General features: G+C 28.8%; 1 protein-coding gene across 2 annotated transcripts in view; it reads right to left on the bottom strand.

The window, feature by feature from the left end:
* The window catches only part of LOC112694103 (allatostatin-A receptor-like), a 221,605-nt gene that overhangs the window by 61,714 nt on the left and 139,671 nt on the right, over nt 1–20,220 (bottom strand). The window contains exon 5 of one of the 2 annotated variants that reach the window (XR_003149536.1): nt 17,249–17,540. The exons of the other annotated variant lie outside the window; for it this stretch is intronic. The gene's annotated coding sequence lies outside the window, so the exon portion shown is untranslated. Of the gene's footprint in view, nt 1–17,248; nt 17,541–20,220 lie in introns of those variants that run through there. 2 annotated transcript variants of the gene reach the window in all.

Raw genomic sequence — 20,220 nt, 5'->3', positions numbered from 1 at the left:
TTTTCAGATATTTTACGAATTGTGTTATAAATATAGTTAATAATCGTGAAATGTAATTACGCTCATCCATAATTAATTTTTTGAACATTTAAGTATTATAAATACAGTGCATTTATGTACACTTGTATATTTTTTATAATAATAAAAGTTCGACGAAAGTTTGCTGCACCCACTGTCTTCTTTTTGTTTTCAAAATCATTATAGACATCTCGTACTTTAGCCGTAGGGCTTATAATTTTATTTCTGTCGATACAGTTTGTTTTTGAAAAGTTTTCACGCGTACATTGCCCGTGTTGAACGAATAAGCCTAGGGGTGGCCGCTATACGTCTGAATGGTAAAAATTCGGATCAGGATGAAAAATATTTGCTTAGGACCGTTAGAAAAACACAACGATCGGTGAGCAGAGTGAATTGAATCGTACACTTACCGTTGATGGCATTAGTTTTTGTTAAAACTTTACTCGGCATTGTCGTCGTAGCATATTTATCGATCGAGAAATATTCAGTCATGTGGGTGAATATGTATTTTTAGAAACAACGATAGTATAGGTAATTTAAATTCAGGTGAGTAACTGAGATTTATGAAAACAATAATTGTTTAAGAAATAGGAACAAAAAATTTTGCGTTAAGAAGTCGACTCACTTCACTCGAATAATCACATCAACAAAGGTTTTTAATTTTATTAAATTCTTATACTAAAAAACAACGGTCAACCGATCTCCTTTTATTATGCGTTTTATATAAAACCAATAGTTTTTTCGAGTAAAATAAATGTTAGTGAAGATGTTCGAGATTCAATAATATAGAGTTTAATTAATTTCCTAGCCTATGTAAAGGAAAAACTTCAAATTGCATAATTTTTTTATTTATTTATTTATTTTTAAACAGTTGAAACAAATGTAATTTGTCAATTCCATTGAGAATCTTCGGCATCTAATTGAATAATTTTATATAAATATTTAACATTTTAAATTAATTTATATGATAGAAATAAAATTCTGCTAATATAATTTTCAAGAATTATACGAATGTCACGAAGTAGTACAAATTAACTGATGTTTTATATATTTCATTCGTAATAATTATGTTTACAAAATGTCAGTAGTCATGGATAGCTTCCAGAAAAGTAGTGGTTCCAAGTTTTTTTTTTTAAATAGTATAATGTTATTGATAGTCAACGATAATTTCATCTTTTTAGTATAATTTTGCAATTTCGAACAATTCCACAGAAAATGTAATCAAATAGAATATTTGAAACCAATAACCAGATCAAATGGACAAATTAAAATAATTTTACAGAAAACGCAAGCTGTTAAACATTGTAATATTTGTAATTACAAGTCATGCAAAACCAAAATTGTCGTTTAACCAGCGATTCGGAAACGATTACAAAGACTATATTTAGGTAATAATAAATAACATCTCATCAAGTAAATAATAATTACAGTTGTACCTATAGGTACCATACGAATATTGTGAATAGTAAATGTTCAAATTTTTTGAACGAAAAATGGTGTTTGTACGTGATTTCAGTACGGTCCAATCGTATAAAATCATATACATGAATTGGATCCACGATCGGCTTACATGTAGAGATCGATGCGCATTGATACCGATTTTACGACCGAGTTCATAAACGATTACAGAACGTATTATGATTCCGTTTCGTCTGTAATTGGACGCGGCAAACGGTAAACGATGAAAAGTCGCCGGCCGTAGTGGAGTCGTCCCGCGAGTTCTGGAAGCCATCATAAGCGATAAATGTGAATTATGATTTCGGGTACGATACCACGATAATAATATAAGAATGAGACGGAAATTGAAATTGCGGCCGGTCAGAATGTTGTCAAGTGTCCCGTGACTATAAAACGGACGTCGAAGTCGCGCTGAACGGGTGCCGTGGCGATGGCGTTGCGTTTATTTTCGTTTTATAGTTCAACTCGCTGCTTTATAGGACGGGGCGCGATGTCCGCGCGCAATAGTAAAATCTCGACGACCGAACAAGATTGGGAAATTTCGGATGATATTTTCTCGTTTTCATCTGTTTTTTTTCGATTTTCAAAGGATAAAACGAGTACATGTATATTGTTATTATTATTTTACAACTCAATTTATACGGCTGAGTTTACTATACACGGCAAGCACAAAGCGTAATCCTGTTTAAATATCTCGAGTGTCCTAAATTACAAAGTGCTCACCACTATTTCTATCGCAAACATTATAATTAATGACTGACGACCTTTTGCTTATTAGTAGTTTCATCGTTTCTCACTTCAATCTGATCGTTCAGTACTTCGATAGTTTACGGAACTTATAGTTTATTGTGACCCATGTGTAACGTTATTACTCCGGCCGCAACGTATTTTGTTTCCCTCCCTTAATTTAATTGCTAAAAGCCCCCTGTACAACGTCAAAAACACATGATCCATTTAGAACATTATGTCGATTGGTTTTGAAATTATTATGGTCCTTTTATACATATCGGATCCGAGTCTGTTCCTAGTCCGTTTCGATTTTTAGCGATGGTTAGTTCAGTTTGTATCGTAGGGAACAGACGTATAGTGTTTTAAGTTTTTAAGTTTTTGAGTTTAAAACTTCAAGTTTATAAATAAATATTTTATTAAAATGAATGAATTCAATGAAGATGAATTAATTACGATAGCCCTGATGCTTGTGAATAGGAAGAAATAAACTTGAGAAAAACGAAAATATACCGTATTTTTTGGATCTATGGTAAAAATTGAGTACAAAGATAATTTTTAAATGTATACAATGGACTCATGGATGATGAGCAAATATTTTATGAACACCAGCACAGTTAATTTTTCGCTGTCTATCTTGTTGCAGTACCCCAAGTTTTTACATCGAAAATGCTCTTCTGGCGTACAAGTGTTTACACGGATACCATTGGAAATATTGCAGCGAAACATGCAAACCGGTGCTCGCGATATGTCCGTTTCAACTGAAAATGATCGCAAAGTATATAACGTTGTCGAGAGTCCACACAAAGTTTCCCGGGTGAGAATGTTCGACTCTCGTTCCCACGGGCTTCACACCCGACGCACGGACGCATGTCAATCAGTCATAAGCATTTATAAAAAACCAACGCTAACGATCTCGTCGGACGGCAGGAATCGATCTACGCGAAAACACACGTCGTATACGATAAAATGTACGAACGGAAGAATGCGATCGATTTTCAATTCGACCGCGCGGTATCAACATTACGGATTCGTTTTGATCATCGTGCGTTCCGAACGGGTTACTTCTTAACTTCGTCCGAAAATTATTCATAGCAATTATTGAGTACGAGGCACTGCCGGGCCACAAGAAACATAGAACTTTGCGTACCACAGAGTGTAAGCAACGGCACGCCGTTCCCAAGTTTCAATATTCGGAGGTGTCGAGGGCTACGCGAAGTAAGACCTTGGCGAAACCTTGGCAGAGGATTTGAAAAATATTTACTAACGCTCGGCGAGCTTAGGACATGTCCCAGAAGCATGTTTTAGGATTAAATTTGTATGCACATTATATTATAATAACGCACAGTAAGTTGTTTAGTTGTAACGGAACGGAATAATTTATAAATCCTTGTGCAATGGCAGCAAATCAATATTGTTATTTAATTACCTACTATGAACAATTAATAGTTTATTGTAAAATTTTTCAATTTTAAGAAACACTCGGGTTTGCCAAAATCTTATGGATTTACGCCCTCTCCCCCACCACGGTGTTATTTTTTTTTAATTAAGTTCAACTAGAAGACGTTCAATTATTCATAAATGTGGATATTTGGGTAGCTGAATAAATAAAATCATGTTTTGGTAATGTTGGTTAGCACAAGTTTCACTATTTGGATAACATGGTTTAAAAGTATATTACAACTAGTATAATAATATACTCAAGTGTTCGAACTTTCAAATATATTTCTACCATGTGTGCCCAGTAAGATTTTTATTTCAATTTCTAAATAATATTAATTTTGATTCTAAAAAAGTATAACCGAAAAAATATGAGCCGGTAAAGTATTTATTAAATGCGACAGTCATTTTTACTATGATCATTATTAATTTATTTAAGCTCGTGTCGGTATCTCGTGCTTATTATAAATTCTATGATACGAAATTATATACATAACTGCTTGACTATTTATTATGATACAAGAGGTGTTAAAGATCTTTAACAGGGTGTGAACAAATCGTGTCTATATAATAATGTAATACTCGGTATGTGTTTTGTAAGTTAATCGTAATCGCCTATTGAGCATTATAAATAACTGTAACTGAGCTTTGAATGTTCTTTTCTAATTCTTTTTATTGTACATACACTTAATTTTGTTTACGGTAGTCTGTATTCCGTATACTGATGGTAATAAATTATTTGTTTCGCTTCAAGTTTTATTCTGAAGTTTTCAGAGCGTGATTTTATCGTTCTTTACAGAAAATAAATAGTTTATCTATGCTATATCAATAAGATAAAATAACAGTATTTTGTGGTTTACGCATAAGTATTCATTGAAACTTCGATGTTTTAAGTTTGTTTTTCAAGTTTATAATATAATTGTTTCAGATTTTTGCTAATTTATGTAAAGTCGATCTGTATTATATTTTTGAAAACTTTTTAATTTATAAAACTTTTTGTTGTTATTAAAAAAAACAATTATTAACAAATGAGCTGCTTATTGTAAGTTTTTTAGAGTCTATACAATATATTCTATATATATATTCAATATTTTAAAGCATAGATTAGCTACCTTTTTATTAAACACTGAAGAATAATATAAAATAAATATAAATATATTATAATATCGTGGAAATAATGAAAAACAAAACGAAATTTTCTAAGACAATTTAATATTATTTAAAGCTTAGAATGTAGATATACTATCCAATTGTGTGTAAACGTTTATATGAACCATAATATTAAAAATAAATGATTATGCGCCCTATGCGCTGTTTAGGAAAAAAATCTCGTACAAGTACAATTGAATAATTTATATTATAGTTCTACATTTCGATGTTTTTGAGTATTCAACTCAATAATAAAGGTATCCAATATGAAAACAAAACCTTTAAAATTAAATAAATAAAAGTTATTTTAGTCCACGAAGCGTGAGTGAATGTCTGTGTACTAAAAGTTATAATTTTCGAAACAGTTAAAGTGTAACGTAAAAGGTATAATTATTTTTTTAGGAAAAAACATTAATATAGAAAACTAACGCGAAAACCCTGCGGTTTCGAATTCTGCCATTCCAAATAAATGTAACGACATTGAAATTTAGTGCATGGGCCACCACACATTAGTCATTGGGCTGGCTATTGTTATTTCCAATAAAATAGCTATACTGCACTTATACTGTTCTGGAATCCAAGAATTCCCTGTTTTCAGTGTTGTGTGTGTGTTTTGTGATGTCAACTATTTAAATAGGTACATCACTTTATTAATTGATCTTTTCGTTCAACTGTACAGAAAAATGTACATTCAACAAAAACTGCACGAATTCAATGTTTTCGTGTTAAAATCGTAAAAATCGCAGCTGTGACAGTCGAAAACATTATGAATTAAAAATAAATAACAAAATAATATGGTAATGTTTTCCTTAATTGTCGTTAAAAAAATAAGAAAAAAAAATATGCCAGTGAATGACAAAAGGGTACCAATATTCTTATTGTACACTAGAATTAATGTATTTTTTAACAACGTCATATACCGGGAAGGGAAAATTTCTAAGCTCTAGTTTACTGTTGCGTTTGTATTTAATGTTGTACATGCAACAATTATTATAATGATGTGTCATTCAAATGCTTTTATACACATATTTATTATTCTATATGAACACCTAAACCATGGTTTATTTTATATTAATTTCACGTACATTGTACTTTTACAACTAATTTTTTTTATTAATTTTATTTTATATCGATTTCTTTCAGCTCTTCTCAAATATAATATTTTACAACACATTATTTCACAACCGTTCACCAACACTTGTCTGTCAACTATAGCATGTTATCTTAAAAATGTTTTAATTTTCCTTAGCCTTTCTTTTATCTTCGGAAATATTTTTAATTCACGCATTTTTTTTTTTTTCTAAACATAAAATGTTCAAACGAAAACATTGATTAACTACCGAAGCGATAGGAATTCGGCACTGTTTACCTAATTATTTTATTATATAGATATTATACATTATAGATGTGCACCTTTGAGATGAACAAAAATTTTTCTCAAAAGTTCAAAAAAATTAATAGTAAAACAATAAATATTTCAAATATTCGCAGAGCATTATTAATGACCGTTATTGATGGTATTAAATGTTCGCCTTGTTGTAAATGTTCTGCCTAAGTCTTCCGGAAAATAAAATTCGTTTCAATCGTATGATTTTATCTTAACCGGGTCATCCGATGATGGTCCGTGTTGATATTTTCGATCAAACATATTACGCTCGTTGAACTGTCGACACAACCGTATGCCGCTTTTATTTCGTACGCTACAAGCAGAGTTTTCGTTTTCGTTTCTCGTAGAAATACTTTCATGGTAAACGACATGATTCGGACGACGATATTGCGAGTGCGATTTATACACTTCCGTATGAGTCTACACCATTTAAGGAACGTTGGTCATCTGCCCAGGGTGAATAAGTATGACGAGCAACGTTATCCGACATCCCTGAAAAGTAATCCCATTGAAGATGTCGAGAACAAAAGACTACGCACTCGTAAACGGTAAGAAATAATATACCATCAACATGTACATAAATATGTATATATTTTAGTAACTGAAAGGAACCCAAAGAAATCATCCACACCGCGGTGCACCGCTTTCGCATTCTTGTATTATACTGTAAATAAAACTCCGTGCAATTTTCACATTAATATTCAACTTTTCTCTGTTTTATTGCGTCTAACATCGGCTTTTGTCCGTTATTTCCTAGGTTATTGTTATCCTGTCATTTGTTTCGTTTCTTACTGTATATAATTACTATTCTAAGAGTTATGTATACGTATTGTACAATTGTCGGAAACGAAAAATTACTAGCGAGCCACGGGCACGGAAATAAATGTCGTTAGGGGTTGTTCGGTTGAAACGGTCGGTGCGGGTCGATTTTGCGGACCTGGCGATCGGACGGAAATTGAATTATGACGCGAAGCACTGGGTTAAGGGTAATTATGACTAACGACCGATCGAGTTGTCGTGTCGAACGATGGTTTTTGGACGAGAAAATAAAATATAACACTACTGAACGTGTATGTTTTCGTGGCGTTCGTACAATGGTCCATTGTTCACACAACGGGTGGGTATGTCCGTTGAACGGCCCGACGATCAACAGTGGCGGACATTATTCGTTGGTCAAAGGTCGCGGCCGACATAATTTTTTTTCGCCGATCATCGAAACGTTGTGCACGGAAACGCGACGACGATGATTCCGTAATAATACAACGACGGCACGTGTCGATTTGTTCGTGAAAATTGATTCGGGAACGTGACGATTATACGTAGTGAGTTAGGAAGTCATCAAGTATAAATATTAAACACGTGACAACGGCCGATGGTGAACGGTAATTGTAATGCGCGTGCGCAGTGATTTAACTTATGGTGTTTTTATTTACGGACAGGATCCATAGAAATCTGTACAGCGATATTCTACTACTTCGCTACCGCTCTCGAATCCATCCCCGTCGAACAGAGTAATTAAAAACGCTAAAGCGTAAATGCAGTTATGTTTAGACGACCGGGTGAAAAAGGTTTTTCTTGAATTACCCCTATTATACTTATTTTTTTTTGTTTCTTTAAAACACTTCAAATGAGTTCCGCTCGAACGCACTCGACGTGTGACTACCGAAACATAAACAATTTATTTTTGAACGGAAATAAAATCTGTGTTTATTGTGTACAATGGACAATGAAGTGCAGCAGTAAAGCTTCTAATTTTAAAATACATTTTTTTCCCGGTGTTAAACGCATTCAATCTATAAAGGCTGATGGACTGTTAACGTATTAAATTCGTAAAGTAAACAGTTTTTGTCAAATCGAACATATTTTGTAGTTGCATAAATTTTATCAATTATTTATTTAAAATGCAAATACGAGTAATTTAACACACAAACGAAATTGGTGCTACAATATTAAATTAAATATTAATGCTTATTACATTGTAATTGTGTAACAACATACGTTAATATTCAATCTGAACGTTTTAATGCTTAGTGGATTATAATATTATTTGTACACTCGCAAAATAATTAAAATATTGTATAATCTATTTGGTAATATTTTAATCGAGTGACTGCTGTAAAATACGGTTTTAACAAGTGCACGACACTTCCCGTAATAGCATTTTCATGCTAGTACGAGTAATATTTAATTTTAACAAATATAAATGTGTAATTATAAATAATAATTCGTTTTTGGTCGGAACAGGGTAGTTGTGATTTTTATTGTGTGTTATTTCAGATTAAGATTATGAATTATACAACAAATGCTCCCCAACGAAAGAGTTGCAAACATAATGACTTCATATTACCGAGTAAACATTTATGTGTTTAATTTTTACTGTAAAACGTATTATAAATTGTTCCGTTGAGAATGTAAAAGCATTTTAAACAGGTTTACCAAGCTTATGATTCAAATACTTATCGCCTAAAATTAATTCTTGATATATTAACTAAATGTTTGTTATTGAAACCTACGTATTATAAAAATGATTTTATTCATATAGAAATTAATGTTTTGTGCATTCATAAATTATGTCTTACAAATATTTTAATACGTTTTTATAGGCTTAACTATAATCTAGCTAGAAAAAATCACTCGTATATTACCCGTTACAAAGAAAAATATTTGTGTAGGTACTGGTTTATAAAAAACAACTTGGTCTAAAAAGTTCTTTATCTGCAGATACTTAAATTTATGGATAACTTAATATTAATAATATTGATCATTTTAAAATCGTTTTTATATTTAAATAATTTCTTAAAACTTTAAATTTTATGGCTATAGAATTACTTTAAGAACGTTAAAAAAGGTAAAAAATATGGTTATACTCTTTGTTAAATTAGCTTTGTATCTTTATTAGTGCTGTATTTATATTGTGTATTTTATTTTATTCATTGTATTATATTAAACACAAACCTATATGGTTGTAAACCATATGAACCCTCTCCTCCAAAACAAGCCTTATGCTTATAAGAAAGTTGTAAATATGTAAATATCGTATATTTTTATTTATCCCTGTTTAATTGTATATTGTTTTTCTAAATAAAATTACTAAAAATTATTATTATTTACAAAAACAGAAAAAACGCACAATGTCATCATAAATTTATTTTTTGATTTTATTCATCAAATCAAATATTTTTCAATTCACTTTTTTACACAATTACTTTATCCAATTCTAGCTGAATACAATTTTTATTCAAAAGTTGTTATTTTTTATAGTGGGATTAGATATTGATCACAATTTTAATTTTTATGAATTAAAGAGGCCAAAAAAGTACTACTAAAATATGCCAATTATTTGGGTAGTTGGCACTCATCGATTTCCACTTGGCCATTTGAATATATTTTATTTAAATTTTCACACATAACTACGTCGCGTAGATAATACATTATAAATAATGTTTAGTTTTTAGTGATGGTTTTGTTTATATTGTATCAAACGAATAGCATCTTAACTACGTAGTAATGTTGTAATAAAATTTATCAAGATAAAACAGTAAAAAGAAAATTTAAAAGTTTATAAAGTCAGATAAAATATAACTGTTGTTTTTAAAATTCAGAGATGAACATAGAATTTAAACATTTTTTTCGTAATAAACGCACTAGTATATCTTAATAATTTTAATATTCTGATTAATAATTTAATTCCAAATAGTTTAAGAAAAATATAACTTGAAATTAATAAAACAGAATTAATGAAGAATGTTAAAATATTTTCAAATGAGCCAGACATGCATAGCGTAACTACAACAAGAAACCAACGAATGAAAATGTTGATATCGACTTATTTTAATATTTATATATGTGCAATCATAAATAATCAAATTATAATAAAACCTGAAAAAATCTTTATAAGAGATATTAATTTGAAATTATGATAAAATTGTATGTAAGTAGAAGTAATTAATGCACTTTTTTTTTCATTAAATTATTTATAAAACCACAAACAGTTGGTACATCATTATTTTTTTTATAAGATTCTCATCAAATAATGTATGCCTGCAATTTTTTAGAAGACAAACGTATTAAAGTGTTTGATACATCAATATTAATAATAATAATTTTTTTTGTATTTTTCGAAGTTCTTATTATATTTAGTACTTACTATACAGTATTAGTGTATCTTCCACTTTTTACTACAACAATGCAATAACTACGGTACTTCAAAAGATCAAAATTCGAAAAATTATTTTTGTTGAAATTTTTCGATGACAAAACTGTTAGGTTAAGGAGCTGGTTAAGTGAACTACATTTGAATACGCTTAAAATTTGGACGATTAATATTGTATATTAATTTACTGCGATTGTACAACGTGATATTTAATTTTTTTTTTTAATTAATATTTTAATGGTTCAAAAATTACAAATTACGAACATATATGGAAAATTTCAGCATTAGCCAAATGTTAATATTTTTACCAGTAATATATATACATTTTAATAAAAAAGTTCAATAACTTAAATATATCTCTGAAATAAATTATGTATTACATATTTAAAATTGTTATTTTATGGCTATTAAAAGTCTCAAATTATTGGCTTATCAAGTTCTCAAAACTGTATCATTGTTGGTGTATTATTATTAATATTTTATACGAGAAATAGTGATTAAGGGTAATGTTGATTCAAATTGTACCATGTATCAGTTAAAATATAATTTAATTAAAACATATTAACTAAATGAATTATAAATTAACCAGGAAACAAATACATTTTGTTAACATCCCTAGGGGAAAACAGTGTTTTATTGGTTTAAAAAAAAAAAAAAAAAATTGCTTCATTATACTCTTTCGGGTAGATCATTATCCACTGTAGATCCTCGTTTGAATATTTGAATTTAAAAATACTATTAGCAGTCTAAAATGCTGCTTGACACGCGTCACATGGAAAGGGTTTTATTCTGAAATGAGCTTTTGTGTTCATACAGTTAAATTATTACTGGATGAAAAATGTCTTTTGACATGTAACATTCGCATTTATTCTTATATTTGATTAGGTTAAGTATAATTAAATTGAAAGTTTTAAGTCTGAATTTGGACACAACGATTTTGTTACATTTTAATTCCAACAAAACGATAAATAGGTAAATTTAAATATGAAGTCGACTAAATCAATCTTTTTGAAAGCATAAAAAATATTTTTTATGCTTCGAGTGAACCATCGCCTATTCTACGATTACAGGTTTCTATGTAAAAGCATAATCACTTATGATCGACTAAAAAAACTTTTAGAATTTATCGTTTGACCTCGCTATAGATTGGAAATCGAATAGAAAGCAAAACTTGGTATATTGTAGGGTTTCGACGACAACAGTTTTCGAAATGGCGAAGAATTGTTAGCAATCATCTGTGTTTTAAACAGAATATCGACGATTTTTGGGTATATTTAGTTCCGTTGGAAATCGTTTTCCGAAGGAATGATTTATCATTGCTTTCAGATTTAAAATAACAACACAATACCGGCACACGATGAGATAAACGAAGCGAGACCAGTGGGTTCAACTTTCAATATTGTGGTTTTATTATTAATTTCGAAATTATTATCGAGTGAATAAAATTGATTTATTGTACATGGGTCGATAGAGGTGCCCGGACGTTTCGTCGAAAGTATCACGATAACATAGTACGAAAGCGCTACATATTAATGTGTTTAATCGTACTATTAGATCTTATGGTATTAACGATTTGTGTAGGTTGTGTTGATAAATAATATTTTTTTTGTAGTGTGATGAAATATCCGTAGTCGGATACCGAGTTTCCACGCTTGGATGATTAAATAACATCGACGTACGCAGTATTTCTTAGTAAGAGTAGGACTTGACAATAAATAATCACTTAAATGTCAGAAGATTAGGTTTGAAAAACAAAGGAAGGTGCTTTCTTAGTTCTTACTTATTTTAAATATGAAAAAAAACCAACAAAGATTTAATAATACAAATAATGGCAATTAGTTGTGAATTAATGAATTATATTTTTTGTCCAGTCTAATAGTTGTAATCCCTTTGGTAAAGTTTTTGAAAATTATTGTAGAATTTCGAATTCGGTAAGTTCTTTTTTATTGGCGTTTGGTATAGGTAATACATTAACGTCCACCTTCGTCATGGTTAATCTTAAGTACGCATTTAAACATTCCAATGTTGAACATGTTCTCTTTGATGAAGTTGAAGAAATAATCGAACTGTGATTTGTTCAGTTCACTGAACATCAGTTCAGTTATAATCATCAGTGTTGTACTCAGATAAAAAAAAATATCTAGATAAAGATAAGATAAATTAAATTTAAACTATCTGGATAAAAATAGGTTCCACAAAAAAATAAATAAATTTCTTAAATTATATATACAATAACAGAAAATTGAAACTAAAAATGAAAAATATTTTTATTTTTATTTTTAATAAGTTTTCTAATTAATATAAAGATAATATCCTTTTATTAGCACCATAAAAAAATATGAAATAATAAAACTGATATATAACTAACTCGTAGTATAAATACTATAAATATTTTTAAACTTGAAGGAAATGCAAAATTTTTTTAAAGGATTGGTCTCAATAATAATACATATTTTATTTATTAAACTCTAAAATTGATCAAGTTTTGAAAATGAGTGGTTTAATAATGTTGAATAAATTATTTGTAGCGGACTCTTATGTTTATTTATTTCTTATTCATAAAAACATATTTAAATTATTTATCACGAACGACATTGTATCGTTGTTGACGTGAGACTATGAATGAGTGAAGAATGAAGAATGAAGACATTGGTACATAGTATAAACATAATAATTAACAAAGTTTAAATATAAGTTTTCTCAAAATAATAATAATAATAATAATAATAATAATAATATTAGTTATTAACAAAAAACATTAAATACAATGAATGTTATCTTAAACATACAAATAAATAAACAAATAATAAGTACTTTCAAGTCCTACAACACAGCAGATTTTCAAAAGTTGAATCACCAAGACGATTTCCTCTCGATATTAAAACTTGAACAGTACAGCTAAACAACATCTCTATAGGTGCTGATGCAGGAATGGTTGTATTGCACTATAAAAATATTTCTTTGATAACAAGATATTGGTATAATAGTTCAAGCTCTTTTTTTTAACTCAAACACTTCAATTTTTGTCTATTCATTAAATTATCTTGTTTCAAGCTATAAATTATAATCGAATACACTGAGATTGTGTGCAGACTACGCTCTTGGTGGATAATCTATATACATTTATTTAGATGGCCATAATTTTCGTTTAGATGAATATTATATACCAATATTGGTTCTTATCTAGATAACATAAATATATGAAGTTATTATCTAGATGAGGCATCTAAATAAATTTAACTATTGCACAACACTGATAATCAGGGCTCGGGAGTTAAAGCATTTGTTTATTTTTATGGATTAACTTAAAATGTAGCAGAGTGCTATAGAAGTGTATGTCAAGTTATAACACGTACAATTACGAAATTTGAAAGTGCCTTTTTTTTGCTTTTCTCAACGATTTTTCAAAAAAATGCTTATTTCTAGCTTTTCTGATTATTTTTGCTTATTTGACCAGTTTTTTTTATGTTTTTACAATTTTCTCCTGTAAAGTCGTTTTTGATAGAATTAAAATTTAAAAATAATTCTCATCTTATTTACGTTGTCACGTAGTTCGTCGCCGTCCAAGGCATCGGAGTATGGTTAACAAAGATATTCCAACGTTGAAAATAGAACATCAAGAACAGAGAGAACAGTTTACATTTTATTTTTCAGAAAATGCTTAGAAAATCCATAAAATCCTTAATGTCTTGAAAGTGTAGATTTATTTTGATTGTGTTTGATTTTTTAGTTAGAATTTTATAGTTTTTTTTTTTTTTTTTTAATAAATATTTTTGCTTAATTTCAATTTTTTTAAATGCTTATTTTAGTGCTTATAACGATGTTTTTAAGCGCTTTTTTTAAGTGCTTATATTTATGATTTTAAGTGCTATAAGTCCCGAGCCTTGCTGATAGTCATAGATATCTATGGTCTACTGTTTTAAATTGTAATAATTAAGTAAATACATTTTTAAAATTGTAAACATGGTTATCTAAACAGATATAATCGTGATTTTAAACCGTGGGTAAATTTAAAAACAAATTATTGTTAATGAGGGAGGGCTCCAGCCCAATGAATAATGTGACAGTCGATATTGTTCATGTTATTCACAATATAATACATACATTGTGGGTCGAGTGTTGTTAAAAGCTAACGAGTGGAATGTCACATTGGATTTTAATTTTCACTTCGCATACGAAATCACTATATTTCATACTTGAATTACATAAATGGAACAAAACACATTTCGTACGGGACTACACGATTAGTTTTAAATTATTTTTAACGCAACGCATTACACGCTATCACGGTTAAAAGTTATTAAACAATTAAAAAACCGTGTCCGGACTTGATTTCTAATTGAAAGCTGTTGAAAAAAGAAGTTTCGGAGATTTCCAATTTATAATTAAACAGCGGACGAAAGCACAGTAAAGGAAGCGGATAATGTCAAAACGCTACGTCTGTATTAAATAGGCCAATGAAAGTGTTTTATGGGATTATATCGTTATTGTGAATGAAGACGTCGAAGTATCGAAATGGGTAAAATTGCTTTTGTCTTGTACATAATGAAGTGCGAATGGCAAAATAATTATAATTAATTCAAAATGTCACCGGTATATATATATATATATATATATATATATATGTTTATTTTAACAAAACGATTGTTTAATCTATTCCATTGTTTAACAACTCAAAGCGTCATGTATTCTAATAAAACTTATAAATATATTTCCATTAGTTAATCAAATTCAGAGGCTCTACTAAAATAATTTATATTAATATCATTTAACGTTTTTTAATAAAGTATATTTTGATCTAAAAGATATTTTATATTCATGTAATAATTTCTCAGGTCAATGGCGTACTGATGTTGGGGAACTATGCGTAGGAAAAATAATGTGTATTGTGATTTTATTGTAGACTTTAATTATTATATATAGATAATTACTAGGGTTGGGATTTTAATGCTCTAAAAAAATCGCAAAAATCATAAAAAAATGCACTATAATAATGTGTTAAAAATGTATTTATTATAGTTTATAAACGATAAATTATAAAAATTATGTTACCAAACATATTTAATTGTATTTATTTAACATAACATAATAAATAGGTTTTAATTTAATTGATTTCATAACTGGTTGTTATGATCAATGTTGGACTCTTATAATTAGAAAAATTTCTTTAGATTATTTTAATTTTGTTACACTTGAAAAATTTGTAGATAAAATCCACTAAAAACATAAAAAATATCCTAAAAACAGCAAAACATGTCCTAAGAATTCATTTTAAATTAAATTTGTTAAATAAGCAAAAAAAAGGCAAAATCAAAACTACATTAAATTAATCAGTATCAATTGAAACACATTTTTGCTTACGGACCTATGTGTTGAGACATCAGAAAAAAAAATTCATTTGCATAAAAATATTAGCCCTTGTAATTACCACTTATATCATAATATACAAATTTCATACCTTTATTGGTTGACGATAGTAATAAAAACAATTCCAAATTTATTATCATTAAGTTACATTTTATTATCATAAAAATAAATGAAGTACAGAACAGAAATATTAAATTTATGAAATATAAAACAGTTCAAATTTGATAATTCCACATATAGTATTTATTTCAATATAAATTCTTAGATTATTTCGTACATACCTACGTACTACACAATATAGCCATTCTGTATTTATATGGATAATATAAAGGTATAATTAACTGAGGATTGGAAAAAAGTATTGGAGAAGTTAAAATTTGGTGACAGCATATTATTAAAATGGACAATATTTACGAAAACGCTCACTCAGCCTAGCTAATATGTGACGAAAAAGTATTTTCGTAGAAAAAAAAACTCTTCAAATTCTTGTGACTATGTCTATGACGACTTTTACACCAGATAGCTCTTTTCTACACTTTGTCATCTTAAAAAATACCTGCAAAATACTATGAAAGAAACCCCTTTTAATTGATTGGCCTTGTTAAAAATTCATCGTGAAATTGAAGTTCGTCCAGAAACTCTGATTGATAATTTAACAAAACAATCAAGGTGATTTAATTTTAAATTAATTTTTTTTTAATATTTTTTTATTTGGGTTTTTTTCATAACAAGTATAGTATACATTTAAATTTAAATAGAATTTTGTATTTAATGTTACAAATAATTTTTATTTTTTTGTATATCAAATATTATACTTTCGAAAATGATATGGATATATTTGTCTCGACTAAATTCGTGGTACAATAGGTGTTAAGAAGAAACACTTGCGATTTAAACTTAATTTACTTTTAGTATTTTTTATTGTTGAGTTCATTATATTTAAATTTTATTTAATAATTAGAAATCAGAAATATTGCCTGAAAAGTGAATATTTCAAGTTATTCTTTCAAAAATAGAATATTATTCATGTTATTTAATTTGTTGTATTTATTAAAATTTGAATTTTTTTTAAATTTTTTATTTTCAATTTTAAAATATGTACATTTTAACAAATTTCAATATTTCTAATATTTCTATCACCTTATTATCATACAAATGTTTTGGGTTAACCATATATAGAGTTAATTCTTTAATGTTTATTTGCATTGTTTGTACGAGATAAGTAAAAATGTATACGTTGAAAAATATTTACAATAATACTGCTGTAGATAATCATAAATTTAAAATTTTATAAAACTGAAATGACGCCACTGACTGATAGAAATTGGAAATTTTGTTATTGTTATTCACATGGAAAGTTATTAAGAATATCATGTTGGTACCTGGAACGTTTTATTTTTCGACTATTCATCATTTGGTCTAATCCAAATAATAATTTATACTATTATGAAGCGGTACAGTTATAGTTCAATGGTAATCAAATGGTGTGGATACTTATATAGATACAAATAAAAAAAAAAAAACAAATTATGAATAAATATGCAATATATTCAATTTCAAAACGGATTATAACAAAATGTACATAGATAGGTCAGATTTAATTTGTTGACAGATATAAACAATACATGAAAACAGTCATAAGAAGGGAAACAACAATTAACGATAGTTTATCGTTAGGTGGTCAATTTATATAACACTAAATGAAATAAATGTTGCGATAAAATTTAACTTAAAATGCTGATCTTTGTCGATTAGAGTGTAAGGTATTGTTTACAAAGTTCCTTATGGTGTTCCGAACTATTTTGAGGTGTCTTCTATTGAAATTTAACGTTACCTCATTACCTGTAAAAAATTAGAATACCGTGAAAAATTCGCATATATATATCATATACATAATAAAGTAAATATATGATTTCGGTAATTATTAATGGTTTACTCATCGTAGTTGGACTATAATATGTCATTGGTAGTCTTATATTTAAAAATATTATAAAAGGGTTGATAAATATATAACAGATTAATTATTTCTAGACTATTATGTTATTTGTTGTATACGTCAAATATTTATAAGTAATTAATGTCTGAAATTATTATTTGAAGGTACACGTATTATGCTTATATAATTGTTTTTTCAACTATTAACTAATAATTACAATTTTTCATAATTTAAAAACTAATTCAACATTAATACTGTTTGAATTCAAAAAAAATTTCGTTTTAAAATCCATAGATGTTTTACGTCTTTAGTTTTTCTTGTTACGCAAATGGACGGAAAAAAAAGAAAGTTTTATTAGTGTGATTTTGTATGTGTGCGTACATGCATGCATGCGCGTGTGTTTCTGTGTTGTTTGTATATATATATATTTATATTATGTTATATAATGTGTAAAACCAAACAAACATTCTGTGTGCTTATGAGAGGGTTTTTTTCTCTACGTGATTGGACTATTTTACAGTGGAAATAAAGGGAAACACGTAGTAATGTAGCTACACCGTTGAATTTCGAACCAGCTGCGCAAGTGTTTTGATCGAAGAAAACATGCGAGTACCGTGAATAAAGTAAACCGCAAATACGAAAATCAATAACGAATAATATACAACGACAATGAACAGGGATCCGAAAAACACCACACATTCGACTAGGGTAAATAATTTCAACGAAAGTCTGAAATTAATCGGCCTAATTGCGTAGCACCGATTTAAAGAAAACGCACAACACGACGCGCGTGTACATCACAATTTAAAACAAATGTTAATGTTTCGAACATTACCTGTTAAACCATTTGGACGTCGCATACGTAAGGTGACCATGCGGTCCAGATTTGAATTGTTTTGAACTAGTGATAACTGTAATCTGTCGACGAGTTAGTTATTGTTTCTATTTTATTTAAATATTAAGTGTGCATATAACGCGTATATACTGTATTACTGCTTGGTCGATGTTGAACGGGATCAGAGCTGTGTGGTGTATTGGAATATAACTGTACTAATAAAATATAAAAATACCTATTGCGGCGAACGATGAATCAATATGGACGTATTAACCTAATGTGTTTTAATAACGTAAGATCAGCGCTAACAAAAAATTATTCCTCATAATTCATTATTTCGGTATTACAGTAATCGTTCACCGTTTTCTTTACGTAGACGCTGTTTTTTTTTTACATAAAAAAGTTGATTTTAATACATTTAAATAAATATTAAATACATTTAAATTTAATTTTTTTGTCACTCAAAACCACAACAGTACATAATTGTATTAAATGTTATTATTATTATTAAATAAAAAAAATTGTTTTAAATCAACGTATACATCGTGCACGCCGATGACAATAACGTATCAGTGGTGAATCTAGATGAAATACGTTGTGCCCGAATTTCCACCACCATCGCCGTTTTAAAAGCTAAATTTTATCTGACCACGAGAAGCGTGATTCGTAAACATCCACTGTATACCGGAAGATAAATTAATAATGTGAAGCGGCTATATATCTATGAAAAAAAAAAAAAAAAAAAAAAAAAGAACGTTTTTAATTTTCCTTGTTCCACGTACCAACACTCTTTGATAAGAAATTAAAAACAAATGTTTGGACTTGAATTCGATTGTGTACGCGCCCTACCTACACTGCTTGGACACTACAAAGGGACTTGTATCTTAGACCGTCACTGCGACTAGCGTATTTCGATTTTTAGTGTGTCATAATAAATTCGATTAGAAACCAAGCGTGGAAAGACACGCGAAGTGCCGCCACAAGAGGCGTTAATGATATAGGTGCATTATCGGTCAACGGTGATTGGCTTTGTTTGGACACGTGTGGTGGCTAATCACGAGGCTCAAGAAAGTGTGAAACCCTTGGTCTTAATAAACTGATCGAAAGAACTTATTTTCATAAAATAACTAGTGAATTTGGTCCGAAATGAAAATATCGAAACTGCCAGTCGAAAACAATGGGGTTATATTATAAACTAATTAATTTATGAAAATTTAGTGTATGCTCAATTGTGTAAAAATTTAGTGGACTTTTGAAGAGTTCGAGCACTGCGAATGTTATACGTTCCGCGGGGAAATTTTAAGCAAATACACATAAGCACTTGAGAAGCGTTTTGAAGCGACTGAAGACTGTTGTTTTAACTTAAAATCGTCGTTAACGAAAACATAGAAACGATAACTTCATTTCTAATATATTATGGTCTTGGTAATATGAAATAATATATCACTCGGTCTCTATTTTCTATAAACTCGTTACAGAAAAATCACAATAACATTTTTTCCCCTTAAATATGAAGTAGGATATTATAATATGTATGAATCTATAATAAGTCTTTATAATTAACTCATAAAAAATGTCAACATTTTTATTTTCAATAGAGTTTTAATTTTATCCATTGATAATTTTGGAAGTGCTGTTACTCAATGACGCAGATAATATTTAATTTAAAGAATTGGTTTGAAAAAATATATATTATTTCCTTTACATAAAGTTATTGCTAATACTTGTAAATTATTTAAAAATAGACGATT

This window comes from Sipha flava, unplaced genomic scaffold (genome assembly GCF_003268045.1).
Source record: "Sipha flava isolate LNK unplaced genomic scaffold, YSA_version1 123_pilon_pilon, whole genome shotgun sequence".
Lineage (NCBI taxonomy): Eukaryota > Metazoa > Arthropoda > Insecta > Hemiptera > Aphididae > Sipha > Sipha flava.
The sequence above is the reverse complement of the archived record's forward strand: the minus strand, read 5'-3'. Positions and strand labels throughout refer to the sequence as shown.